Raw genomic sequence first — 25,006 nt, forward strand, 5'->3', positions numbered from 1 at the left:
GTAGAACATAGACTGAAAGTATTTGAGAACAAGATCCTGAGACGAATATTCGGACCCAAGATGAATGGGAATGGGGAGTGGCAGAAACTTGATAACGAGGAACTACATAATTTATATGGTTTACCCAAAATTGTTAGGGTCGTCAAGTCTAGGAGGCTTAGGTGGGCAGGTAATGTAACTAGAATGGAAGAAAGTAGAAACGCTTTCAAAGTCTTGACTGGAAGACCAATCGGAAAACGACCATTAGGAAGACCTAGACGCAGATGGGAGAACAATATTAAGATGGATCTTGCAGAAATAGGAATACAAAGTATAAACTGGATCCAATCAGCTAAGGATAGAAGTCAATGGAGAGCTTTTGTGAACGCGGCATTGAACCTCCGGGTTCCATAGGCTATAGAGTTAGAGTGAGTTAGTTACAGTAAAACCCTCTAATCCGTCACCTTTGGGACTGGGGTACGGTCGGAACGCAAAAAGGTCGGATTATCAAAAAATATAGAAGAATACGGATTTACACTAAAATAAACAATCTCTGAACTCAAAAATGACTATTGTTTTCTACCGTATAAATAAGCGAACAGTAAGCACTAAAAACTGCACAATACAGTACAGAAAATACACACATCGGAAGAAACGATACAAGAGATGACGGAACAATAAAACAGATATGCGGTAATAGCAAGTAAACAACAATGCCGCGACGGCAGTAAACGAGAATGGGGCTCCTGAATCACCGACGAGTCAGGACAAGTTCGGCTCGAGCATGGTCGGATCAACCGGAGTAGCGGACCAGCGAGGGAGGTTCTACTGTATTGAGAATTGCTGCTACTGGAGGCGTTGACTAGTACAGTCTGTCTCAAAATTGATTTTAACTAATTATAATTAAATGTTTCATTTACTAAATTTTACAATTTCATAACATTCTATGAGACTTCACGACACATCGGTTGGGAAACACTAGCTTGCGCAATGGTTTCTTTGGTGAGCCTAGCAATCTATTTATGATTTCCTGTACACCCAACAGTGCTTCTGGCAATTTTGGGCACCCAATTTAATGCACGTCGTACGTTATTCCCGTTATTTCCAACTATACATTAATGTTAATAGCAACTACTTCCAATATTTTCTGTCATATCATGTTGCTTTTCTTACATCAACGTATGCCAATATCAAATTTCATTCCATTACAATAGTTTTGAGTTTTGTATGCAAAAATCGAGACCGAGAGCGAGTGAAATATTCTTAATGCCTAGAAACACCCACTGGCTAACCGATAAATCAATAACGTTTTTGATTATTATTTGCTTTACGGCAGCAACTTTAATCAGAAAACTAATCAATTTGATGAGAGGGCTCTCATTAACATAATTAGACATGCCAATCATTATTTTATTTGATTACATTATGAGCGGTGGTTGCATGAAGCATATTTTTTTTGTACTCCAGTGGAAAATTAATCTACATAAAATAAAATAATAAAAAAAAAACTTACTGAAAATGGTTTAACAAGATATATTGTGTTAAAATTCTCGTAAGAATTCCAAACATTTCAATTATCCTATATTTTTGTTGGTACATATTTTCAGGCAATAGAAAAGTTTCATTTGATTAATTAACGGATTTGTGTACTAAACGCATGAGATATTCTAGTACGATATTTCTTGGATTTATGCAGAGCAATCGTGTCACTGAAATCCAAATACAAATGGCACTAATTTACTTAACAGAAAGAGCCACACTACACGTGCAAGTGAATCATATCTTCATTTTGTGTGCATTATGTTTGAAACTAATTCTGAATATTATAAATAAAAATATTTTACTTTGCGAAAAAGAAGTAGTAATATTGTATGGAAAGTTTAATTGATCGTTAAAAACTTCTGCTACTAAATATTTAATGTTCAAACATAACATGTGCATTCCATAGTTTGTATATTCGAAAGAATTGAAACATAACGTATTATTTAGGGTATGATGTACTTCTACGAATACGCATATCAATATAAGTCCAAAGAGTAATGTCCATTCGTCTACGCAATGAAATACACATAGATGCCTTGATTTAGTTTGCAGAGTGAATATGACAAATCGTTCTTGAAATAAATTCTCAAGTTCATTGAACTTCATTGTTTAATCTATTTGCATCTAATTAGTATGAAGAAAAGAATAGATCATCGGAAGTTATATTACTAAAATTTGTTTTGCTCAAAATTGCCTTATAGTTAGCGTTAAAATTCGGATGGCATAAAGTATGTTTCTTGGAAAAATTCAGAAGGGCTAGTTGATTTCAGCCTTGATTGATTGGTAGATTTGATTGGTAGCCTTTTGCTAGACTGAATGCTAGAAGGGTTATTTTTTGCATGCTTTTCTCGGAAGCTGTTCAGTTGATCTTCTTTATATTTTGTAAATAAATGCATTGTTAAAATTTGTGAGATTTGGAATACCAAGCAAGACACGTGACTGGAGTCAAAGTTTTACTGCTGATTTGCTACATGACTTTACGGAAATGATTACAATTTCGGAACGGTATTGTACCTCTAACCTTGATAAATGAGTATGGTGCCAAGTTCTGCAATCAGAGCATCTAAGGTCAGGTGCATATTCACCAGAAGAAAGCCAGTCAAGATGAAGCAGAGAGAGAGAAGTTTGAGTGCATTGACTCTGTGTCTTACAAGGTTGGGGAGAGATCTTTGTCCACCACGTGCTCGACTGAATACGCTGTAACGATGCTTTGCTGCATTGCTTACAGTACTAAACCTTGGTTCGGGTGTTCTGCCTTCTAGTCAATATATGACTAGCCTAAGCGTCGTCTAATCGAACAGGACTTGGTATTACGGAGAAATCACCTGGCATGCTGCTGGCATGGGAGTCCACAAGTTATCGATACTGTCTGCTGGAGGACCATTAACAAGGTAAGAGCAACTATATCATACACATTTTTGCTGAACTGTATATAGCCTAAAGCGACAATGAAGCCTTTATTACTATTTTATATAATAACATTTTTACACTTCCCGGGTTTGTGATTTCCACTTTTACAACATGTAACTGAAAATCAAATTTCGCTGAAGTCTCATTATCATTATCATAAACTATTTAAAAAATGGCATATTCTACTAAAAAGAAAAAAAGAAAAACACAAATGTTCAGGGTCGTGCTTACTGTGATAGAAAATTAACACAATTTTGGTCCTGCTAAAAGTATCAAATCAAATCAGATATCTTTTCAGACAGTCTTTTTTTTTTTTTTTTTTTTAAGATTTTCAGTGCAAAGCAGAAATAAAACACTATGAACATTCACGTTAAGAACAGGAACACCAAACTATTTTCTCACTTACAACCAATGCTGCTGTGAAGATCGGTTCATTGTCACGCAGCTTAATTTTTAAATCAGTATAGTTGCTAACTTGCATTATATTTATTTAGTGATATTCAGAGCTGGATAATCTGGTGCGATTCCCGGTGGGATATCAAGTGGTTTTTATCCAATGTTAAATTATACATCCATGTCTCATACATCTTGGAGCCGAAAAGGGACCTTGAAGCCGAAATAAAGCAATCAATCAATTCAAATATTGGTTTCTTTTGGACTTTCTGACGTATTTTGACCGTTGGTTGATAACTAGTTAGTATCTTGTAATTAAAGCGCTTGACATGTCATTGAGTGGTCACGGTGTTTAAGTCAGATTTCTGTGATCGAGCTTGTTCTTGTGAAATGATAACAAATGTTCCATGTACTAACATTGAAGTCAGTGGCGTAACAAGACGGGGGCGCAAGGGGGCATTCCCCCACCCAAAGTTCTGGTAGAAGTTATTGGGGGCGCCGAAGGCGCCTAATGAATACTTTGCCTTTTTTTAAGCCGATTGAAGAATGAAAAGTTTATATACAAAAGTAGAGTTTGTATGCACTGCCAAATCTTCAGCAAAATATAGAGTGCAGTGGTTTGTATTATTATAACTAATGGACACTTTTTTTCTGTTCCTTTTGTGATGATTGTCTAGGGCACCTTTGATATAATAAAATAAGGAAATAAAAATTATCTATATGACAGTCAGGTAGCGATATAAACAATTTCTTAATCCCTTCTTGCCCCTCATTATGAACGGGCGACATAATCCTTCGATAGAATAAAAAAAGAAATAATGTTACAATAACGGAGAATTGTAAATATATTAATTATTCCTTTCGTCGCCCCTGATTGTATAGAGGCGCCTTCGATAGAATAGAAAAGAAATAATATTGCACCAAGGGGCGCTCTAGATATATTAATTATTCCTTTTGTCACCCCTGATTGTATACGGGGCGCCTTCGACAGAACAAACAAAGATGTAATACAGTATTGCACCAAGGGCGCTGTAGATATATTATTCCTTTTGTCAGCCCTAATTGTATAGGGGCGCTTTCGATAGAATAAACAAAGATGTAATATTGCACCAAGGGCGCTGTAGATAGGTTAATTATTCATTTTGTCGCCCTTGATTGTAAGGGCACCTTCGATAGAACAAAATGGGATATAACATTGCACCAAGGGCACTGTAGATATATTAATTGTTCCTTTTGTCGCCCCTCATTTTATATGGGCATCTTCGATACAACAAAAAAGGATATAATATTGCACCAAGGGCGCTGTAGATATATTAATTATTCCTTTTGTCGCCCCTGAAAGTATAGGGGCGCCTTCGATAGAACAAAAAAGGATGTAATATTGCACCAAGGGTTCTGTAGATATATTAATTATTCCTTTTGTCGCCCCTGATTGTATAGAGGCGCCTTCGACAGAACAAATAAGGATGTAATACGGTATTGCACCAAGGGCGCTGTAGATATATTAATTATTTCTTTTGTCGCCCCTCATTGTTTAGGGGCGCCTTCGATAGAACAAACAAAGACGTAATATTACACCAAGGGTGCTGTCGCCCCTCATTGTTTAGGGGCGCCTTCGATAGAACAAACAAAGACGTAATATTGCACCAAGGGCGCTGTAGATATATTAATTATTTCTTTTGTGGCTCTTGATTGTATAGGAGTGCCTTCGATAGAACAAAAAGGGATGTAACATTGCACCAAGAGCGCTGTAGATATATTAATTATTCTTTTTGTCGCCCCTCATTGTGTAGGGGAGCCTTCGATAAAGCAAAGAAGGATGTAATGTTGCACCAAGGGCGCTGTAGATATATTAATTATTCCTTTTGTCGCCCTTGATTGTTTAAAGGCGCCTTCGATAGAACAAACAAGGATGTAATATTGCACCAAGGGGGCTGTAGATGTATTAATTATTCCTTTTTTTGCCCCTGAGTGTATAGGGGGGCCTTCGATAGAACATACAAGGATCTCCTCAGCTACCGCGCAGGAAACAGACCCCGAAAAGACTAGAACACTCGCAGACATTCCCGAAAAATTACCAATTCAACACCGCAGAAGAGAGATTACGCGCAACCTATTATGAATGTTTAGACAATATCATTTGCAAAATGTAGTCGATTCCAACAGCCTGAACTGAAGAAGTATCGTGCAATAGAGGATGTAATTCTGGAAGGTAACTTTTCTCAAGACATTAGTGACATTTTAAAATAATACAATGTGAATCCAAAACGACTACAGCTACAGATGCAACACTTACTCACCACTATTCCCACTTCAAAAAATCTGAGAGACCTGCTTGACAACTTCAAAAAACTCTGTAAAGAAAGAAGAGAGTTGTTTCCTGACGTGTTGGAAGTCCTTCGTCTCCTGCTTATCATCCCGGCGACATATGCAACTATCGAGAGAAGTTTCTCAATGTTGCGGCGTCTCAAAACATATCTGAGGTCCACAATGACCCAGGCAAGACTGAACTATTTTGCAGTTTTTAATGCATACCCAGACAGGCTTCACTCACTGGACGTGAAGGAACTGTGTAGAGACTTCACAAATAGCTCCTACTGTACGACTGTCTTCGGAAAAGTGTGAATTCTGCTCTTTGAAGTGTGCAGTTTTTGTGTCGAAATGAGCTATAGGATCACAGTGGCTAGTTACTTTTTACATGGAACATTTAATCAAATGGAAACTATATTATTCCGTTCTTATTAAATATATTAAAAGTTGGATGTTACGTACGCAAGGTCTCAAAATACAACTTTTAAAAAAGTTTCTTCCACCGCTTTTATGCCTGTCAAATTTTGAACTTTTTTTTTAATATATATATTTCAACTTTAATGAAGAAAGTACTTTCCACCTTTGTTTCCCATTATAAGAAAAAAAAGAGACTTAATTACTGCATTCTGAAGAAAAATAAATATCAGAAGTTCAACAATCAAGAATAAGAAAAAGAAGGCCAAATATATTAACCCTTTGGGGACTTTTGTTACAGATCTAAACCATGGCGTCGTCCTTCGGAACTTGCTTTATAAATCTCTAGTAAAGCTTTTCACAGCGTGTTGTTTGCATTCATCCAAGCAGGGAAGCATCAAAGAATGTATTTCATGGTCATTTTGCAGTCGCGCTTGCGATGCCTGGGGGCAGTGACGTCACAAACATAGACTAAGGAAGAAAGAAAAGAATAAATTTTAGAGCTCTTTTTTTTTTTTTTTTAAAAAAAAAACCTAACACATCGCTATTAATCCTAGGATCATGGTCCATACCTAGTTGTGTTCGTACTAAGAAATGTTCCATATTGTACCACTCAAATTTCCCTATTATGTACCAGAAACTGGAATATCCCGCCCAAATTGGAAAAAGGGGATTTTTCAGATCTTTTTCCTTTTTCGGGAATTCCTCCTCTCAGGGACATGTACGTGGTACCGTTTAAAACCTACCACCATTCCAAACAAAACAAGGTACAAATCATGATTGTAGATAAATAGTGATTTTTCAAAAAAAAAAAAAAAATCTGAATTTTTTCCTTATTACACACTTGTAGTCAACGTGTTTAGTAAAGTAGCTACTCATAATAGCTACTTTATTATTCCCGGTCATCTCTATTTGTCGTAGGATCATGGTCTGTACCTCATTTTGTTCGTAATGATGCAACGTTTCCAACGGTACCACTACCATTGCGCTGTCATGTACCTGAGGAGATAAATTTCCGAGAAAGTTAATTTTTGAAACTTTGAATTTCCCGCTTTTCTTTATACATTTTGGGCGGGAATTTCTCCCCTCAGGTACACGATATGGACATGCAAGTGATACGATTTAAAACGCTGGTTCATTACAAACCAAAAGATGCAAACCATAATCCTAGAATAAATAGTCTTGGTGCTAGAGCTGATTTACTAAATTTCCCTCCCCATTTTTGGGTAATAGTTACTAATGTGTTCTTGTTCAATAAGCTCTAGCGTCAAGAGTGTTCATTGTAGGACCATGGTTCGTACCTCATTTTGTTTGTCATGAAGTAACGTTTCGAACTGTACCACTGCCGTGGCGCTAGCATGTATCTGGGGGAAGAAATTCTCAAAGAGATTTTTCCCTGACAAAAATATCTTTTTCCCAATTTGAGCGGGATTTTTTCACTTCTGGTACATAATGGGGCAAATTTGACTGGCAAAGTTGGAAACATTTCTTCATTGCAAATACAAAGAGTTACGAACCATAATCCTACGATAAAGAGTCTTGACACTAGGCATGTTGAATAACAATAGTAGATATTAGGAAAAACTAGTATAAATGAATTTTAGCGCCAAGACTGTTTACCGCAGTATCATGGTTCATGACTCGTTTTCTTTGAAGTGAAGCCAAGATTTTTTTTTCTTTTGGTAACATTCGCATGTCCATGTTCTGTACCGGAGAGACGGCATGATTTGCGTCTAACGATAATACAGCAGATGATCACATTTGAGAGATTAACAAATGAAGCTATGCCGTGCCTATTTTCTCAAATAATCAGGGCTCAAATAATCTTCGAGAAATCAATCATAACATATGGGACAATTTAGGCCATTATCCTTCACGGAATGATCAATCATAACTATTTCGCTTCAAAGCCATTAAGACTACTTCCACTATTAACGTACCAAGTTTGGTCATTCTATCTCCAAGTAGTTTGGTAGAAACCAATGTTAATATTATCTGAAACAGCTTACAGGACTATCATTTCTGAAGGGAAAAATTGACAATTATCTCGATTTGAAACGTCTATATCATTCACTATATTACCACACATACTTTCATAATTTGGTCAATGTAATTCATAATGTATTGGGAATACTAATATATAAGACAATTGTTCTGCCACCACCCCCTAAAGACACTGCCAATCATGATCATTTCACTTTAGAATCATGTACACTATGACTACTATTCATGTCCATAATTCGATCGTTCCGTCTCAAATAGTTTGCTGCAAGTCAGTGTAAAGATTGAGAAGTTCCATTCCGCAAGAACAAGATCGATCTTAACCATCTCGCTTCAAAACCGTCTACACCATGACAACTATAAACATGCAATGTTCAGGTTAAATATAGCTCAAACTGCCTCATGGTGAGGTGTTAGATGATGAGGTAATAATAATTGATGCTAATATATTGAAGAGTTCATTGGCCAGCATTCCTCGAGTATATGATCGATCAGAACTATCTCATTGAAAACCATGGCCAATACTAATATGCAAAGTTCGGTCATTCTGGTGAAACTTTAATCATCCGCGTAACAACATTTCAAATATAGGAGGGGGCAAGTCTTTTTGTTGCGCCCCTTTCTCAAAAGCGCCCCCGCCCGCATCACAGCGTGTAATTTCCACTAATTTTTACAGTATTACTGTTTTGTATTTTTTTCGTGTGTGTGTGGAAAAATAATTATAATTTACGAAAACAGCTATACATTTGAAAAATTAAAATATTAGACTTACTTGAAGTAAAGACAGTTTCTTCACCCACCCAATGTAGGATATTCATTCAACACAAGAATCGTACATTAGTAAAACTAATAGACCTCATTTGATTTGCGTCGTGATATGTATGAAGTACAGTTTACTATTAATTAATCACTAAATAGTACGACATGATTGTTCCGTATACGTTCGGCACTAAAGCCACATTCTCTCTCTCCAGAACTCATAGGCTGAAGACATATCACAACCACAAAAATTTTTCTAAAGTGATCAACAGATTCTCACAATACACCTACACGAACACTTTTCTTATTTTACTTTCACACCACATTAATCATAAAAGATTTCAGTACATCGATTGAATGCACTTTGTATTGATATACCGGGCTAGAGATGCAAAATAGCCGGATTTTTGAGACGTGCTTTATTTTCATTTAAAAAACGGCTTTTGGAAAGGAAACGGAAATTTTCGCTCTTTTGACACGACTAGCATCTCATAAGTCCCACGTTGATTGTCTAACCATGATATCAAGTTCTTGAAATTTATACATCTTGAAATGTGTTGTTTGGGTTGCTTAAAGTCAAACTGGCAGACAAGAAAAAAGTATCACCGTCGTTCCAGAAACACTAATGTTTTAGATACTCTATAACATCTAATATTAGAGCCGAAAAGGCTTCATAATTTTGTTCATATTTCAGAAGAAAATGTTTCACTAATAACAGCAGCATAATATGATTTAGTTTAAGGAACTGGAGCAACAAAGCTTAGTGCGGTTGCTCTTACCCATATTTTTCTTCAGAATACAGTATTTTTTTATGTATAAAAAAGTTAGACTATGATGGGAAAAGAAAGCTAGAACACACTGTTGTTTCTTCACTAAATATGAAATATTAAAAGAAAAAATCCCAAGCCAAAAAAGCATGGAAAAGATATTCGTTTTTTTTTAAATGTTTTATCCAGACCTTAAACCACTATTTAAAACAGTTATTGTTCCCATCACTAACTTTTCAGTAAAACTTTTTTTGTTGTTGTTAAACATTATTTTAAGAACTGTACAAACAATTCGTTCGAACTAGAAAACCCTATACATTAACCCTTTTGAGATTTCCACTTTTTTAGGTGAATTTTAGACTTTCAGTCAAGCAGCTATTACGTCGAGACTATTTATCGTAGAATCATGGTTCATACCCCGTTTTATTCGGAATGAAACAGTTTTTTCCTAATTTGTAAATTTCCCTAATATGTACCTAAGGCAATATAATTCCTGTCCAAATTAGGTAAAATGGATTAAAAACAAACAAACAAAAAAAAAAATTCCCCATTTCCTGCGTATTTCTTCTCTCCGGTACAGAACATGGACATGCGAATGTTACCAAAAGAAAAAAAAATCTTGGCTTCATTTCAAAGAAAACGAGTCATGAACCATGATACTGCGGTAAACAGTCTTGGCGCTAAAATTCATTTATACTAGTTTTTCCTAATATCTACTATTGTTATTCAACATGCCTAGTGTCAAGACTCTTTATCGTAGGATCATGGTTCGTAACTCTTTGTATTTGCAATGAAGAAATGTTTCCAACTTTGCCAGTCAAATTTGCCCCATTATGTACCAGAAGTGAAAAAATCCCGCTCAAATTGGGAAAAAGATATTTTTGTCAGGGAAAAATCTCTTTGAGAATTTCTTCCCCCAGATACATGCTAGCGCCACGGCAGTGGTACAGTTCGAAACGTTACTTCATGACAAACAAAATGAGGTACGAACCATGGTCCTACAATGAACACTCTTGACGCTAGAGCTTATTGAACAAGAACACATTAGTAACTATTACCCAAAAATGGGGAGGGAAATTTAGTAAATCAGCTCTAGCACCAAGACTATTTATTCTAGGATTATGGTTTGCATCTTTTGGTTTGTAATGAACCAGCGTTTTAAATCGTATCACTTGCATGTCCATATCGTGTACCTGAGGGGAGAAATTCCCGCCCAAAATGTATAAAGAAAAGCGGGAAATTCAAAGTTTCAAAAATTAACTTTCTCGGAAATTTATCTCCTCAGGTACATGACAGCGCAATGGTAGTGGTACCGTTGGAAACGTTGCATCATTACGAACAAAATGAGGTACAGACCATGATCCTACGACAAATAGAGATGACCGGGAATAATAAAGTAGCTATTATGAGTAGCTACTTTACTAAACACGTTGACTACAAGTGTGTAATAAGGAAAAAATTCAGATTTTTTTTTTTGAAAAATTCACTATTTATCTACAATCATGATTTGTACCTTGTTTTGTTTGGAATGGTGGTAGGTTTTAAACGGTACCACGTACATGTCCCTGAGAGGAGGAATTCCCGAAAAAGGAAAAAGATCTGAAAAATCCCTTTTTTCCAATTTGGGCGGGATATTCCAGTTTCTGGTACATAATAGGGAAATTTGAGTGGTACAGTATGGAACATTTCTTAGTACGAACACAACTAGGTATGGACCATGATCCTAGGATTAATAGCGATGTGTTAGGTTTTTTTTTTTTTAAAAAAAAGAGCTCTAAAATTTATTCTTTTCTTTCTTCCTTCGTCTATGTTTGTGACGTCACTGCCCCCAGGCATCGCAAGCGCGACTGCAAAATGACCATGAAATACATTCTTTGATGCTTCCCTGCTTGGATGAATGCAAACAACACGCTGTGAAAAGCTTTACTAGAGATTTATAAAGCAAGTTCCGAAGGACGACGCCATGGTTTAGATCTGTAACAAAAGTCCCCAAAGGGTTAATATATTTGGCCTTCTTTTTCTTATTCTTGATTGTTGAACTTCTGATATTTATTTTTCTTCAGAATGCAGTAATTAAGTCTCTTTTTTTTCTTATAATGGGAAACAAAGGTGGAAAGTACTTTCTTCATTAAAGTTGAAATATATATATTAAAAAAAAAGTTCAAAATTTGACAGGCATAAAAGCGGTGGAAGAAACTTTTTTAAAAGTTGTATTTTGAGACCTTGCGTACGTAACATCCAACTTTTAATATATTTAATAAGAACGGAATAATATAGTTTCCATTTGATTAAATGTTCCATGTAAAAAGTAACTAGCCACTGTGATCCTATAGCTCATTTCGACACAAAAACTGCACACTTCAAAGAGCAGAATTCACACTTTTCCGAAGACAGTCGTACAGTAGGAGCTATTTGTGAAGTCTCTACACAGTTCCTTCACGTCCAGTGAGTGAAGCCTGTCTGGGTATGCATTAAAAACTGCAAAATAGTTCAGTCTTGCCTGGGTCATTGTGGACCTCAGATATGTTTTGAGACGCCGCAACATTGAGAAACTTCTCTCGATAGTTGCATATGTCGCCGGGATGATAAGCAGGAGACGAAGGACTTCCAACACGTCAGGAAACAACTCTCTTCTTTCTTTACAGAGTTTTTTGAAGTTGTCAAGCAGGTCTCTCAGATTTTTTGAAGTGGGAATAGTGGTGAGTAAGTGTTGCATCTGTAGCTGTAGTCGTTTTGGATTCACATTGTATTATTTTAAAATGTCACTAATGTCTTGAGAAAAGTTACCTTCTAGAATTACATCCTCTATTGCACGATACTTCTTCAGTTCAGGCTGATGGAATCGACTACATTTTGCAAATGATATTGTCTAAACATTCATAATAGGTTGCGCGTAATCTCTCTTCTGCGGTGTTGAATTCGTAATTTTTCGGGAATGTCTGCGAGTGTTCTAGTCTTTTCGGGGTCTGTTTCCTGCGCGGTAGCTGAGGAGATCCTTGTATGTTCTATCGAAGGCCCCCCTATACACTCAGGGGCAAAAAAAAGGAATAATTAATACATCTACAGCCCCCTTGGTGCAATATTACATCCTTGTTTGTTCTATCGAAGGCGCCCCTAAACAATGAGGGGCGACAAAAGAAATAATTAATATATCTACAGCGCCCTTGGTGCAATACCGTATTACATCCTTATTTGTTCTGTCGAAGGCGCCTCTATACAATCAGGGCCGACAAAAGGAATAATTAATATATCTACAGAACCCTTGGTGCAATATTACATCCTTTTTTGTTCTATCGAAGGCGCCCCTATACAATCAGGGGCGACAAAAGGAATAATTGATATATCTACAGCGCCCTTGGTGCAATATTATATCCTTTTTTGTTGTATCGAAGATGCCCATATACAATGAGGGGCGACAAAAGGAACAATTAATATATCTACAGTGCCCTTGGTGCAATGTTATATCCCATTTTGTTCTATCGAAGGTGCCCTTACAATCAAGGGCGACAGAATGAATAATTAACCTATCTACAGCGCCCTTGGTGCAATATTACATCTTTGTTTATTCTATCGAAGGCGCCCCTATACAATTAGGGCTGACAAAAGGAATAATGTATCTACAGCGCCCTTGGTGCAATACTGTATTACATCTTTGTTTGTTCTGTCGAAGGCGCCCCGTATACAATCAGGGGTGACAAAAGGAATAATTAATATATCTAGAGCGCCCCTTGGTGCAATATTATTTCTTTTCTATTCTATCGAAGGCGCCTCTATACAATCAGGGGCGACGAAAGGAATAATTAATATATTTACAATTCTCCGTTATTGTAACATTATTTCTTTTTTTATTCTATCGAAGGATTATGTCGCCCGTTCATAATGAGGGGCAAGAAGGGATTAAGAAATTGTTTATATCGCTGCCTGACTGTCATATAGATAATTTTTATTTCCTTATTTTATTATATCAAAGGTGCCCTAGACAATCATCACAAAAGGAATAGAAAAAATGTCCATTAGTTATAATAATACAAACCACTGCACTCTATATTTTGCTGAAGATTTGGCAGTGCATACAAACTCTACTTTTGTATATAAACTTTTCATTCTTCAATCGGCTTAAAAAAAGGCAAAGTATTCATTAGGCGCCTTCGGCGCCCCCAATAACTTCTACCAGAACTTTGGGTGGGGGCAATGCCCCCTTGCCCCCCGTCTTGTTACGCCACTGGTGTTGACTACCCAACACAGACAGATTGCAGAGATTACGTCAACAACTCCCACAATCAAATATATCTGCAATTTTAATCCCCTCCATCTTATTTACATTTGCTGGATTTCTTACCTAATTGTTTTAGCCAGTGTATTAAAGAAAATAACTTTTCACTATACTTTATGCTATAATATGACCGAAGATATCTGAAATAACATAGTCATTCTTTTCATAATATGACTAGTTCTCGAAAGCGCACTTTTGTTCATATTAATTGACAATTCTTTTTAATCTAATGTGCAGTTTGAAAATAGCGTATTCGACTTACTAATATCAGCGGTCTTTTTCTCAACATAGCTCTTTTACAGTAATCTAGTAAGAAAACTTTCTTGTTAACAGGTTAGCGCATTGGCGGATTAAACCAAACGTCTTGGAGGGGGCTCTTTGTTGTGGAGTGGGATATGTTCCCCGAAATCCCTTCCCCCCCAAAAAAAGAAAGGTAAAACGGTCGTGGCTATGCTTTACTAAATATTTCGCTAGAAAAAATATCAGGTTAAACATTTTTTTTAGAACGCTTATAATGTTTCTGTATTTTATTAAAATGAATTAAACAAAAGGGCTTGGAAGTTACACTCAAAACACGCTTTTCGGAGAATACTACCCAAGACGTATCTGTCGATATAATATTGTCGTGATCTACGACAATGTCCCTATGACATTTAAAAGTGCTAGTCCCTTCAGCCACTTTTCGCCAGAACGAGATCGCAACCACGTTTTCAGTCAGTGCAATGTGCATTAAGGTCGTTCTGCACTGACCACGCTCTAATCAGGGTTACAAGTTGAGTTGATGTTGAGTTAAACGTCTCTTTCAGCGGCGAGGCTATATGAGACCTACTGATTAACGTGGAATCCGTACCACAGGATTACAAGTATGCGCAGCAGTTTTCGAATAGTTACCTGAAGACTTCGTCGCTGGTGGGCAAGGCCTCCAACACAGTCCGTGATAGAATTCCACCTTCTTCTTTAATTCTCTTCCATTTAGAAGTGCAGATTGCAAATTCAGAACTAAAGAGGGAAAACATTTTTTCTTGAGTTCCGATAGTTTTGTAAAATCTTTCTGCTAGAATGCGGAAGTTGTTGTTCAGAGTTTAGTCAGTTGCGCGTGTTGGCAATAAAATGTTGAGTCCGTATAAATTGAAAACTTCCTGCGCAAGACGAGTTTTGAGGTCCTCTACAACCGACTCTATAAACGGAATGTAGACAGTTCTTCAGTAGTAAGATGTCGTGTCATCTGCTCTGAATTTCGTACGATGTGTTTGTCTTTGAGTGAGATGAGGAGTTTGAATGTGCACGTCGACACTAGCAGCCATTCTGGATATTGCTTCGAAGTTGCCTGGAATTCTTTGCTGTTTGAACGCTTCTTGTTTAATGCTGCGATAATGTCCTGAATGACATCTGACGTTGCGTTCATGTCTAAATTTGTCTTCTGCAAAAGTCGATTGAGGGGAGGGCTATCGTGAGAACACCCTGAAGACACGTAATAGTTACGATAAACTCACTGTCGTGCATGGCAGAAGAAAGTGCCCACCCTTTGGCTGTTGTATCTAACTCGGACCACTTGGAACATACTGAAGAGCTTCACTTATTTATTGAAATTTCACGTGAAATTGTAATACCGCGTCGTTCCGTTCAACCCATCCCGTTTCACACAATGTCTCCAACTGGCCACTAACCGTAAGCTTAAGGACAGTATTACGTTTTGAGATGCGGTGAAAAACGCAATGATCTCTTTCGTTGTTCCCAGACAGTTCCGACGACGACCTGAAGATGGACAAGTTGAGGCTGTGACTACAATATGAACAGTGCAGCGCGTTTGAAGCCTCTTTCTGGATCTCCTGCACTGCCCGGCGACTTTGAGAAGTCGTGACGGCGCAATCATCTGTACCAATACCAACCCAGTTTTTCGGGTCGAATGAGAAATCTCGTAGCAAAGATAGAACAATTTCTCCAATTTTTCCTCCAGTCAGTGAGAGTTCGGGCGGTTCTGCGTCTTCGGATTCCGAGCTCAAACCAATGTCCTCACCTTTCAGCTCTGCTGGTGGAGGATCAATGAAACCGAAGCAGTCTTCTCTTATTTCACCCATGTGTTCGTACCTTAAAATCAAAGACAGCTGAGATGTGTACGAAACGACCGTAGTCTCATCAAACATAATAGAATAAAGCTGATCCCCTCGCACTCGATTGACAATTTTACAGACGTGATTTCTCATCCACAACCCTCAATGAGGGCATTTTGTGTGGTTTTATTGGCAAAAATGGTCCTTTTCGATGCTTTCTTCCAGTAATTCTTTAAGCGATCGTCACTACAAGCCATTCTAAATTTGAGCAATTCTCGAAAATTGCCCTCGTTGAACTTTGTTTCTGCACGGTCACCATCTGAGGTCCAATTATCCGCACAAGCATCGTCCCTGTGGCCTTGAAAAGCTATGCCTTGCCTTCCAAGGAATATCACATTCCTCAACATTAATTTCAGTTTGTCGCGATTTTGGATGACTTGTCTTCTTGACGAGTTGATTTGATTCTCAACTCATTTCTCTGGTTCCCAGTAGTTTTTCAGAAACGCTTTTCCGACATCAAGAGTGTTAATGTGATATTGTGCCTTCTTGTGAGTTTCTAAAATACCGTAGAAAGTAGCGAATTTCTTCAAAGGTTTAGTCCCAAGAGTTTGGATTGGCACGTTTCTTCGAAAAACCCGTTGCAAAAAGTGAGCAATATTTACAAAAAAAGATTCCTCTCCTTATGAGAAACAACCAGCCATGGATAGTGTTCCAGATGTTCTAGCCTCAAGTAACACCGTTCTTCTTCCTGAGATTTATCTGATATTATGACTCGAGTTATCGTTAGCGTAAACGCGTCATGCCGGATAGAGACTATTTTTAAATAGAATTTAAAGAATTAACCCTCCTTTGAAATAACGCAAGAACGATCCCAAACTTTCGTTCTTGTGGCGGTAAGCTATAAGCGGCAGTGTGTGTAATTTTAATATTTTAGAGGGCTCTTGAGGGGGAGGGGGCGATCGCCCCCTCGCCCCCTCCTTTAATCCGCCCCTGGGTTAGCGGGAACTCTGGAGATTAGAAAATCTAAATTGTTAATATGTTAATTATGATAATAGCAGTTGTTTAGTATTTTTTTTTAGTTTCGTAAATTTTTCTGGATTTTTTTTGGAAGAAGTAACAACAAAACATTTTCAGTTGAACTGACAATAAATGAATGAAATATATCGACAATTCTAGAGTATTCTTTTAAAAGTGAAGTGCAAAAATAAATTAAAGATCATTTGGTAAATAGTCCAGTGTAGTAGGTCAAAAAAAAAAAAAAAAAAAAAATGCACTGCTATGCGTTTTAAAGGAGTTTGGTATTTCAAAAGCTTCTCCATAAATTTGTCATTTTATTATGTCTGTATGTGAGTTCGTCCAGGAGTCACAAAATTTCAACAACTACTCCGTAGATCAACGTCAATTTTGGCCAGGGTGTTGAGATCAAAAGCTAGAAATCCAGTTCGTTGATAGAGAAGATCCATCCAGTTGATTCCAAGATATGTACAACGTAAAATCGGTTTCTCGTGGATTTTTATGGGAGTGATGATGGATACTATCCTTACTCGATAGACTATCCGCAATACTTTTGAGATTAGGGGATTAGTGTAATGCTCAGCAGGGTACGACTTACGGCCGGGGATAGAGGGGAAAATCCTCCTCTGGAAAGCTTTTATCCCTGGCTGGAAGGCAGAAAAAAATTCCCAGGGGGAATGCTATTTTCCTCTCCTACCCTCAGTTATATTTCTTACATCATTCAAATTCTTCAATTCAATGTGCTAAACGTACATCCGTTTGAGAATTGTTAATAGAAAATTCATTGTAAAAAGTGATTTGGTTAGGTTAGGCTAGGGTTGGTGTTTGTTGGGAGCTGCGCGCATGTTTTTGAAAAAGAAATTTTTGTGAGATCTGCTGCTGTAGGTTAGGATAAAAATGTCATAATACTGGTGTACTTTCCATATATCTAAGCCAAGTGTGTTAAATTTAATTCGTTGTTCTCAGCAGGGTTGGCACGATTACAGCAAGTTGGTTTAAACGGGGTGGGTTTTAAAACTGTATCTCCCCCTGAAAAAATCGCACCCTGATGCTCAGGATGCATTACACTAATCTATACGTAGAATGTAATGCTGAAACAAAATTAGATGACTTTCTACTCGATAAATTTAAAAGATTGAAGTATCTTTTGTTTTCAAATAGTCACTAATCTTAAAATATATTTTATTTAATCTCTCCTTCATGTGGTGTACACCAAAACACTACTACTTGTTTCACACACATTTCCTATCACCGCCGTATTTCTTCTTTCTTTTCTATTTTTTGTAGATACAGCCTTTATCGCATTCATTATTAATTTTGCTCCAATTCATTATTAACACATTTGCTCATTATTAATTAACTCTAGCCTATCTTATACCTAGCAACTTTCTTCACGTGTAAGCTATTTTCACGAAATACTTGCTTTCTCTTAAGTAAAATCGAACTTTATTTAATACTAGCAGAATACCCGTTTCATAAATGATCGAAAATGACCGATATATATATATATATATATATATATATATATATATATATATATATATATATATATATATATATATATATATATATCCCTTTCTCCCTCCCCTGAATTGCACCGTTAAAGTGAAATGATAAACGCAATCCAGGCACGTTGAAAATATGATCGAGTTAAGTCGGGTGGTACAAGAGGTATGAAGTCACAAACATAGCCACTTTCATTTTTGGATCAAAAGATCCAATATATTTCAGTCAAAACTCTTTTTGTATGCCTCATATATGGAGAGCTATATATAGTGTAGCCAAACCCAAAGTATCATTTAAATAAGTATGATGTGCTTGTTCCGTAAAAAATACGAAAAATTGATTTAGGGACCATTCAATTTTTTTTCTCTTGGTCCAAAAACTCATAAAAAGATCCGATATATTTCAGTCAAAACTTTTCTTGTAGGCCTCATATCTGGAGAACTGCATATAGTGTAGCCAAAACCCAAACTATCACTTAAATCACGCCAGTATGATGTGCTTATTTCATAAAAAATACGAAAACTCGATTTAGGGGTCGTTCAAAAATTTTCAGGCCCAATAAAAACTAATTATTCGCCAAGATCGCAATCTTTTGATGTATTTTTTTTTATCATTCCTAAAATTCTTGCATAAGATCGCAATCTTTTGATCCATTTTTGGACCATTCCTAAAATTCTTGTTATATATACATATAGATAGCTTTGTATTGAAATATTAAGGGTAGATTGATGAGACAGATATGCACAGTACTAAAGTAATTAGCGAAAAGGCAAAATATTACTGATCTACGCAGAAATGTATATTTAACTCATATGCGTTCCTTATTATTTTTTAATTTTATTGTATACACTTCGTGTAAAGTAAGTAAAAATGAGTTTTGGAAGGTAAAAAGGAAACAAAACTATTTCATTCTTTACTTAAGAGAGTGTTTGAGGTTTATCAAACGTAACTTTTCTTGTTTAATTTTCAATATTCATTCTGGCTCTGATAAATAAAGGCTTATGAAACATTAATGTTAATCTGGATTAATAAAGCATCATACGGAAGTCAGAAACGTCTATAAAGTATTAAAATCAAATCTCTGAGTTAGTATTGTTACGTAGTAGAAGAATATTTTTTTTATCTTATCTACAGAAAATTCTTATAGTGACGAATATTATATGCGACTATTAGAAACTAAAGATAATCCTATTTATTACGATAATTATCGGAACCTTTCTTGTAATAAAAAAAATAACATTCATGGATGATGTTATCGACCTTTGATGTTTTAGGCTTGCAGAAATGAATATGATTAAATGTTTGAATTGCTAACGAAACCAATACATCAATTATATCTTGATAGAATGTGAAAAGTGCAATTACATGATTTACAACTCTTTGATTATTTTCAATGATTTTGATGTGATGTACTTAAAAGTATTAATATTTAACATAAGTAGACAATATTCACAGATAATTTCTTTTCTTTTGACTTTTCAAAATAATGCATGACACGTGTTATCATATGTAAAGTAACGCTAATTTATTTTTAAATAATAAAACACGTTTGAAAATAATTTCTCGCATTAGAGCAATTTTTAGTAACAGTTTAGTTTTATGTATGCGTGTAATTTTAAGAGTTCTCATTAGAAATCTATTTTTATTCGTTACTAGCTTCAATTGCCCGCTTCGCTAAGTTAAAATTAAAAAAAAAATTAGTGTTTTTCGTTAGTCAGTCGCTTTTTACTATTACTGTAGTGCTCTCAAATTGATAGAAACAAAGAAATTATAATGAAAACATCTGAAAATAATAAGTAATCTGTATAAATAAAATTAAATATTACTATTGTGGCTGAATTTGTATTTAAACGGTATCGGAAGTGTTCCTATTCATCTCAAGCGATTCAGAAAACTATGATTCCACACTAATATCGGTTATTTTCGACCAGTTTTAAATATCTCCTCCTTCTCCTCCTTCGTTGCACCGTCAAGTGAAATGATAAAAAACATCCCAGGCCTTCACTTATATATATATATATATATATATATATATATATATATATATATATATATATATATATATATATATATATAACAAATAGAAATATAAATTATATTAGTCCTCCTCCCCTACGTTGCAGGATCGGTCATTTTCGATCATTTATATACACACATATATATATCTCTAAGTTCCATCGTGAAAATGAAATGATAACCATTCCAGGCCCGAACCTCATTTATGTTGAAAATTTGATTGAGATCGGTTGGTTGGTTCAAGAAGCATGAACTCACGAACATAATCACTTTTATTTTTATAATGTAGATTAAGGAAACTACTACAATTTTCTACTACAAACGGAATCAATGAACCTTTTAGATTTGGCTTCTGCTGCATTGTTGATCTAAATAACAGAAAGCGCGGGCCACTGCATTCTAATTTCTCGCTCCCAGTTCTTGAACTAAACCATGCTACATTCTATAGAGTTTATTTTGGAATATTTATTGAGGAAATATGAACAAAATTACCACAGTCATTTCCAAGAGTAAATTAGTTCACGTAATCTCCGGTTCGATTCTCGGGGGGAAAGTATTCGTCACATTGTGGTGGTTTGGGTTCCACTTAAACTGTAGGTTTCATATAGTCTCGGTGTTGAAAAGGGACGCTAAATTTCAAGAAAGAAGGAAACAAACAAACATCCAAGAGTATACCTCTTCGGATTTTTTTTTTTTTTTGCTATAAATGACTTACATGACATTGTAGCATTTGCAAAATATTATTTGTGAAATATGTACAATATGCTGTTAAAAGTTTTTGTGAAAAATTCTCTGGAAAACACACACACACACACACACACACACACACACACATACGGAAAACATAGGTGCAGCGTTTCCCTCTCCTCGATTTCGGAAATGGGAACATTCTCTTTGATTTCGCTGGAGAATCTAAAGTTCTAGGGAGGACGATAACATTTTAACATTGCTACAGTTATTCCAGTCAATTTAGAAAAATGAAATCCTGAAAAGTTACTATATACCTGATACAACTCACATCTTATGCGCATCTACCTATCGACACATTAACTTTTATTTACTCCTGAAATATAAAGCTTACTTACTACCAGGCAAGGGCGCATCCAGGACTTTCTTGAGCAGTGAACGTACATCTGAGAATAAACTAAGATATATTTTGATGTCCTACATATATTCTCATTATTTTCCTTTATGCTGCGAACTCCAAATTGAGATATCAATTTTCAGGTTCCAGTATTTCCAAAAATTGATATATCTACACAATGGTAAATATATTTCTTTCGTCATTTCTCATACAGTATTATCATTTATTAACAAACATGTCTAGTTTCTTTGTAGCCCTAATAAGACTAGTATTATTAGTATAATACACAGTAGATGTAGCTTTTCAACTTTCCAAAATTGAAGTTAAAAATGGACTGAAAATAAGTCATAATTTACAAATTCAAGAAAGAAAAAAGGGAGTATGGGCATTGTATATGGACCTTCCTTCTTGTTTCCTCATAACTTCTATTCTATAAGTGAAAATAAAACGAAACAAGTATTAAATTGTTCATCAGCAGACGTCTAGCAAGGGCGGAAACAGGAACGGCACCAGAAAATTTTTGAAATTTGAATGTTTTTTATAACTTGCTGTAGTGCAACTTCCATTGTACTGCTTGCATAGAAGAGAAGCACGGTGGCGTACTGGTAGAGAGCTTACTTCTAGTGCGAGGAGGTCTGTAATTCGATCCCCAGCCAAGTAAGTTTGTGCTGCATAACATCACGTCCGTGGGTTTTTTCCGGGGTACTCCCATTTCCTCCCACATTTTCATTCCACCAATTTTTCCATCGTCAACCACTTGCCCTCATCATCCGTCTTCCTTGTCTTAACAGGCATAATCACGGGACGTTAAACTGAAAGATTTCATACAACTTGTATAAAAGCTTGTCATAATTCAATTTGATGTCGATTAGTTTTGTTTTTAAATATCTGGTCAGTTATTTTTTTTGTTTAACATTCTTACGATTATGCACGAAGAATAAGGGAGACAGTGATAATGAGATGGATGATAATGATAAAATGAAGCAAGTATAAGGAAGCTGGGAAACCCCGTGATACCCATTTATGCTATGTTTGACCACAACTGGAATCGAACCTGGAACCTCACGCACCAGAGCGATGCGCTATGCCACTGAGCCACACCTGTCCCATGCCTTGCCGGTCTGTGAAAATTTATGTTCATTCATTATGGTATCAAGTATGACGAGAAGCATCATCACGAAAAAAACATCTCGAACAATTCTTATACATTTTAGTTTTTTTGCACAAGTTACACTTTCGAACTTGGAAGGTTCATGATTTTGTTCTCACGCAAAAGGATGGAAGGGTCGAAGGGGCAGCAAATATTATTCGTTCAAACACTTGGATATTAGCTAGTTTGTAGTAATAATAAACTGACAGTAGTTTATTAATCTAATATATTGACAGAAAAATATTCTTATCGGATCATCTTCTTGAAAAAACACAAAAAGAGTTATTTTTCCCTTGAGGGGGAGATGCACCCCCTTCTGGACCCGCTACTGACCCATACAAGAACTATGAGAATTATTGTACCTAGATATTAATAATACCTTTAAAAAGATATATTCTCATTTAGTCAATGATATGCGACGTTTTCATGCACTTAATGTTACATATATTTAATACACCAATTAACTTTTTAAAAGCAGGCAGTCCAATTTTTCTAGGACATAATTTCTTAATCTGTGATACGTATGTCACCAGTGCTACACGAGCTGCTGCTGAGTGGTACAGACAGCGTACAATGATATTTATTGTGGTTGTACGCAAGTGGAAAAGATAAATAACTACTGTTCTAAGGGATGTATCTTACCAAATTTGGGCAATATTTGTTATATAGGAAGATTCCAGTTCATTTGAGCCTTCCATTGATATCAACACAAGCGAACTTAAGTGACCAGATGTAGGCTACGTAAGTTGTTGTCTTAATTTCGTACATACCTGTGCTATACGTGTAAATGACCTTTTAACTTTGCAGATCACAACTGGAAATACACTTAATATGGTAGCTAGGCGTTGTAGTGTAGGAAAACCGTGCTCAATGTATTCTACTTCAAGTTTACATAAGAAATCACTCACCTGGATACTCTTCTCAATATACTTGTGTAAAATATCATATTACTCAAAAATTTTAATACCTGCACAATATTATCCACAGGCATAATGTCAGTTAGTACAATTGAACACTTGCGAATATAACGACATTTTGTCAATCATAATCTCCACATCTTCTATGAAAATTTTCTAACAATGATATCACATATGGCCGCACTACCACCTTCAACATTTTGGGGGTGAGGGTGGATGGGGGATTCGACAAGCTTGGAGGATAAAATTTCGCCTTCTAACTTATCTGGATAAAACGCTGCATGGACGTCGCAATGAACTTCCCCATGATAGTCAAGGGAAAACGGAAGTTTCCTGGTGACCTTTCTCGTTTACTCACAAATGACATTGCAAAAACTGCAAATTATGATAATTTTTACTACACTGATCCTCATTGGCGATGTTTTTAAATACCGGTACTTTATGTTTATTTCAAGGGACTGATTCCAATGTATTATGTACGCTAATATCCTTTGCAAATAATAGTTGCAAACCAGAATGGGGACCAGTCTCGTTTGCGCACAAATAACAATGCAAAAAAGTGTTTTGGGGTGCTGTTCCTATGTTGTCTCTGTACTTCGGTGTTTAGCGATTGTTAGCTACACGTCACTATCTTTTCCTGCCACTTACTTAAAGAGTCCTTTTCATTGACACCACGAAATATATGAAGGTAACGAGTGTCTTTGATTACGATTAGGGTCAAATCTGAAATGCACACTATAATATCGCTAGTTCTATATTTTTTTATCATTTGCCATTTTTTATTAATTAAGACTTGTCATTAACTACATAATTCAATTTCATGATATTCGTATATCATAAATGTAGTAGACAGATTCCTGGCATAAACCGAAAATTGTTAGGAAAAATCGCCAGTGAGTAAGTGAAGCTATTTTTACTTTCTTGCAAAATCGAGTAAGCGCAAACGAGAACAGTTGTCATTTTGGTTTGCAACTATCATTTGCAGAGGACATTATATACATCATACGTCGGAATCAACCTCCCCACCCCCCCTAGTATGAACATGAGGAACCTAAAATAATTTGGCAATGAGTGACGGCTTCCCATATACCCCATTATAAAATTTACGATATTTTTACACTCTACGCCGTGGTGCGTTTTGCAATCTGGAAGTTTCTACTTTTACCGAAGGAGTTGTTCCCAAATCTAAATGACTGCACTCATTTTTGGAATTAATTCCGAACTTCATTTTCTGTTGAAAACTGTCAAGACCTTTCCAAAAATCCTTCAGTAGCGGTACATTGACTCACAAATCCTATGTACTGTCCAACTTTAAAGTTCCTAGTTCAAGTAGTGGTTTGGTCTGAACGTTGAACGTCATTGATTAATTCATTCAGGCAGTCAGTGAGGACTTCATAGAAAGATTAGAGGTCAGTTTAGC

The sequence above is a fragment of the Thermobia domestica genome, chromosome 1 (assembly GCF_964235325.1).
Source record: "Thermobia domestica chromosome 1, izTheDome1.hap1.1, whole genome shotgun sequence".
NCBI lineage: Eukaryota > Metazoa > Arthropoda > Insecta > Zygentoma > Lepismatidae > Thermobia > Thermobia domestica.